Source organism: Papaver somniferum, chromosome 7 (assembly GCF_003573695.1).
Source record: "Papaver somniferum cultivar HN1 chromosome 7, ASM357369v1, whole genome shotgun sequence".
Classification (NCBI taxonomy): domain Eukaryota; kingdom Viridiplantae; phylum Streptophyta; class Magnoliopsida; order Ranunculales; family Papaveraceae; genus Papaver; species Papaver somniferum.
Genome location: NC_039364.1, coordinates 92,114,411 through 92,120,410, shown reverse-complemented (window position 1 = coordinate 92,120,410; position 6,000 = coordinate 92,114,411).

The window sequence follows — 6,000 nt, the reverse complement described above, 5'->3', positions numbered from 1 at the left end:
CTTTTCTATCCTAGTCTGAGACTTAGCTATAATAGGCTAGAAATCAAGACTCATAGTTTTGATCACTAATATTGACAAAAATGCTTGATATAGCAACGCATGCGAGGTCGACCGAGCTATACTCTAACAATCTCCCCCTTTGTCAATTTTAGTGACAAAACTATTAATACATATGGAATACAAAATAGATACTATGCAAGAATGCATACTTTGTTCATAATCCAATAGTTCTAAACTCTTATTTCAATCATTGAAACTTTCTTAGAGGATGACAATAGCCGTTTTCACACACTATTAGCATCAAATCAGTTTTCAAGTTATACAAATAATCATAATGAAACATTCCAAGTCTACACCAAATGATTGTATCACACAAACCATGTAAGATGTTACTCGGTGATTTTCACATGATCATCTTTTGACTTTCGTCAAGAATATAAGATGAACTTGGTTGAAGCAAAATCTTGTCAACACATATTTCGAGAAATATGTAAGCGAGTTAAACTGCTCTAAATCTCAAATGTGCATAATCGAATACTATATAGTAATACGACTTTGGTCTCAATATAGGAGATAGAGTAGAAATAGACTTTCCAAGTGATAGATGAGTTTTAGTATCCACATACCTTTTGTTGATGAAGTTCCACAATCTCTCCTTAGTATTTCTTCATCTTCAATTGATGAACGTCGTGAAGTCTAATGCTCAACTACACAATCTATCCTAGTCCGAGACATTACTATAAGTAGACTAGAAATCAAGACTTATAGTTTTGATCACTAACATTGACAAGCAAGCTTGAGATACCAACGCTTGCGAGTTCGACAGAGCACTGCTCTAACAGTCTCTCCCTTTGTCAATTTTGGTGACAAAACTATCAATACATATGGATTACAAAATAAATAAACTTTATAGCTTCTCATCCAAATGCTTGATCTCCTTGGTTCTTCAACATTAATCGAAATTTTTGTCACTTCCAAGTACTCCAATGATTTCAAATGTGTTCAACTCAGCATCATAGTTGTTGAAGATCCGTAGCTATAACAATGAGAAAAAAGTTATTCTCAATCATTGTTATACAGTGTCATAGTATTATTATACAACATCAAAGTTCAATTGTATCATAACTTTGACTACAATACTATGGTGATATGTATCACCCCCCCCCCCCCCCCCCCCAGTCAATACTTCATCTCACAATGAAAACCACTCCCCTTTATTAATGATCCGTAAACCATATGTATTTGTAGTGTGAATTACACATTGATTCTCCCCCTTTTTGTCAATATAAATCGGAAAAGGTACGAAAACTAGTGGGATCCTCATGAAATTTTCATAGAGATACTTCATGACCAAAAGAGAACAACATACCAACTTGTTTCGATGATTTCACATAATCGAAACTTAGTGTATTTATCAAGGAATTTATAAAGATACAAGATAACTCCTACAATATTCCTCAGCCGCACTACCCATAAAGATTTGGCAACTAAGCACAAGTTCAACTTAAGAACTCTCCCACATACAATGTCATTCCCGAAAGAACAACAAGAGCGACCTTACTTTTGCAAGAAAAGAAGGATTTCGTTGGACATTAACAAATCACATGAAACATGAATTTGTATCCAAAAATCCCAATTAAATAAACTGAAAAAATGGGGGTCTAACAACCACACCCAATATTTCGCTTAGCAATCTGTATGGACTAACTCTAATATACTTTTAAGAGAATCAACCATATAGTCAGACTCAATCTTAACAAAAAGTATATCAAGGAGTTATATCTCAATTTCTCGATTCAATACTTACTCAAGCAAATAGAAATCTGCGAGTCTAATTGAACACAAGAGAAATTAACTTGAAAGGTACCAAAGACCAATGTTCAAGTATCAATCAATTTCAATCAACAACCAAAGGTTGGATTTACCAATTGATCGATTCAACGCACAACCTGTGATATTTCAATTATATAACAAAATATAATGCGGAAAAGAAATAACACAGACACTAAAAGTTTTGTTAACGAGGAAACTGCAAATGCAGAAAAACCCCGGGACCTAATCCAGATTCAACACACACTGTATTAAGCCGCTACAGGAACTAGCCTACTGCAAACTAACTTCGGTCTGGACTGTAGTTGAACCCCAATCAATCTCATACTGATCCAAGATACAGTTGCGCTCCTTACGTCTCTGATCCCAGCAGGATACTACGCACTTGATTCCCTTAGCTGATCTCACCCACAACTAAGAGTTGCTACGACCCAAAGTCGAAGACTTTAATAAACAAATCTGTATCACATAGAAAAGTCTAAGGTAATAGATAAATCCGTCTCCCACGAATATACCTACGAGCTTTGTTCCGTCTTTTGATAAATCAAGGTGAACAGGAACCAATTAATAAACCAGACTTATATTCCCGAAGAACAACCTAGTACTATCAATCACCTCACAATAATCCTAATCGACGCAACAAAAAAAGATATTGTGGAATCACAAACGATGAGACGAAGTGTTTGTGATTTCTTTTATATCTTTCCTATCGGAGATATCAATCTCAAGCCAATTATTAAAATTGTACTCGTACAATAGAAACAACAAGAGAAGATGACCTTGCGGAGGAAACTCCTTGAACCGAGCGAACTGTCAAACCTCACACAGATGCATTGCAAGAAGGGAGTTCTTTGAATTCGAGAGATCAATCTGTACTACTCCGGCCTAAACCAAGACAATGGTCGTTCCTAAGGGTGCACAGGAATCGAGCCGGACCGACGGACCGAACCGGAACCGATGGAACCGTACCTGATTTTGGACCGAACCGAGGTACAAGTACCGGTCCCAAAAATAGGAACCGAGCTCTGGGGGTACAGGTACACGGTCCAACACATGAACCGTCCCGTACCGGACCGAAGTCCCGAATAATTCTGACCGTTAGATTTAGGGGATAAGGGATCTGTCTCAGCCATTGGATTAATAGGGGGTATATAAGCTCACTGTGAGAAGGAGAAGAAATTCTTAGGGTTTCAGTTCCCTTAATTTTTTCTCGCCTCTTCTCAGTACTTCTCTCTGAGAAGGAGAAGAAATTCTCCCCTTCTTCTGATCTTCATCTTCTCTGTTAACCTTCAATCAAACGATTAAAAGTTCAAACCGTATTACTTCGTCTGTCTCTTCGTTTTTAATTCCAGTGTAAAGAAAATTAGAAGAACAATTCCGGTGGTAAGTAATTTTTAATTTTTTGATTTTAATTTTTGTATGCATGTCTGTGAATCTGTGATTGAGATTAACGGATTTTTGTTTTCTCTAGCGAGTAGCGTCTTAAAGGATTTTCTTCATCTCCCACCAAACCTTCATAGCGAGTAGCGGCTTAAAGGATTCACTGCAATCACCGTAAGATCTTTTTCTTCTTCATATGGATGTTGTTTCTTTTACACTTCTGAAACTAAATCTAGGCTTTTAGTGTTCTGTCACATTTTTGGATGATTTTTTTTGCTTTTAGATCTTTGATTCATGAGCAGTAGTTTAGCCGTGAAGATGGAAATGCTATTCTAAAGCTAGGGTTACCTAAAAATTTCTGTAATAGACTAATAGTTGTTTTTTAGTTTTGTGAATGCTGATAAAATGTTAACATGGGTGTTGAATTTGACTCTGAGTATTTAGTTTACCATTCTTTTGATTGAGTTAGTTTAAAGGCTATTGATGAATGTTTTTGAACAGTTATTATGAATCATACTTGAAATAGAAAGCTAAATTGTTCACTTCCAGAGGTATTTGTATGGATTTTCACAAGTAATTAGATAACCAGTTCACAGAACCTTGTGTAGCCCACTCTTACCTCTGTAAGTATTCTTGCCTTTTGTTTCCGTGTCTCTATTTTGGGTTTGTTGAATTCCTGGCTAATTGTGTTTCATTAGATTTTAATTTTAATTCTGGGAAATCGAAGTAGAACAGGCATTTTATCATACAATTTCAATGCATCTTTTTATAATTTTGAGCTTAACCACCAAATTTAGTGTTCCTATACGAGTTTTTAATTGACTGTATAAGATTGGGTCAGTCATTGTTAAGAGTGGCAATTTATAAGCAATGAGTTGCCAGATTTTGCTGATCATAAGCTACATTACCCCACTCTACATGCCAAAGATTGAGACCAATTGAGAGTAATTGCCTGACAAGTAAAATCAAGGTACATTATCAAAGGCAGGAGCCGCAGGACTGCATCAATTGCACAAGGTAGAAAAATCCTGAACTTTACAATTTCATAACAGTAGAACATTTTTATCTTCTTCTATAGAATGGGAATCATTGTCTAAAGAATTTTATGGAACGCATTGTACATAGCCTCTTTCTGATTACTGAACTTTATGTTCTTTCTTAACTGCATGTCACACAAGTACTAGAAGCACATGTTAAACAGATTTCACAAATTACTAAACTTTAAATGTTCACATGTACTAGTTCACAGTAAATGATTGAAGCACTATAAATGATTGTCCATTGTTTACTAGATTACATGTTTTCTTCTTCTTATTCATGTACTAGTCCACTTTAAGGATTGAAGATAGTTAAATTTCATGTACTAGTTCACTGTTCACATGTATTATGTCTTATTCACTGAGCTCAAATACAGGAAGTGCCAACTTTGTCAGTGATGGAAATATGGCGTCATTTCACTCGGAGAAATGTTGAAGAACCCTCTTCCAATTACTGTGGAAGGACTTATAGGGCTAACATGTCCAGAAATGAAACTTCTGCCTTGTGGAATGCTTAGAAGTTGCAATAATGCTTAGAAGTTGTAACTTATGCAGTTATGCACTTATGCTTATGCTTAATGAAATTATGCTTAGAAGTTAGAACTTATGCAGTTATGCACTTATGCTTATGCAGTTATGCTTAGAACAATGTTTTTAATATTTATGAACTTTTTTTTTCCCCTGAAATGGAACCGGAACCGGTACCGGTACCGACCGGAACCGTCCGGTCCCGAATGGAACCGGAACCGAGGTACTCGGTACCGGGACCGGTCCATTTTTTTGGTACCGAATGGTGTAAGGTACAGGTACTCGGTCTCGGCAAGAACCGAGCCGAACCGTACCGTGTGCACCCTTAGTCGTTCCAGAGTAAATTCGGTCACAAGAGAGGATGGGTCGATCTGTAGGAGGGAAGCTGAGAAATGTATGAGATCAATGGTGATCGAGATTGTAGGTGCGTTGTGTATTCTGCGTAAGAAAGTTTTGAATGATTGAATTTGCTCAGTTGAGAGTGATTGCTCAGACAATGAGTTCGTGTAGACGGAAGATTGTCTGTATGAACTTGTCGAGAAATTCTTGTCTTTTCAATCATGATTCAGAGGCCTTTTTATACTGCCGGAATTGTAAAACACCTTGATCCCATGATGTGTGACAGTTGTTGAAGTCAAAGAGTGGGGCAGTGGGAAATCGTGTCAAAACCAGTTTCTCATCGTGCGGAGACTTGGTTGATTTTCCATCCACTACTTTGCTAACTCCTCCAACTGATTCCACGACTTGCTCACATTCTCATCGTGTTTATGAACACACGTGTCGTAGACCGCCAGACCAAAACCCTAGTTAATATCCCCCCATGTGACACGATTGATGTCTCGTGGTTTTAGTTAGTCAGTTGCTGACTTCATGGGACGATGAGTCCATGTTTTGCTGAGTTGAACGTGATTTGCAAATGTTCTGAAACTCACGAATTGAACATGTCTGTTGAGACAGAGGTATAATTCTCGAATAAATGTTGATAGCTAAAGTGAACAAATATTGTTCATTTGATGAGTCGTTGAATATTGATAGTTGAACCAATATTCCTTGATGCTAGCAAATGTTGCTCATCTGAGCAAATATTGCTCGTTTGATGAATTACTGAATATTGATAGTTGAACCAATATTCTTTAGTGCAAACAAATATTGTTCATCTGAGCAAATGTTGCTCATTTGATGAATTGTTGAATATTCATAGTTGAACCAATATTCCTTAGTCTGA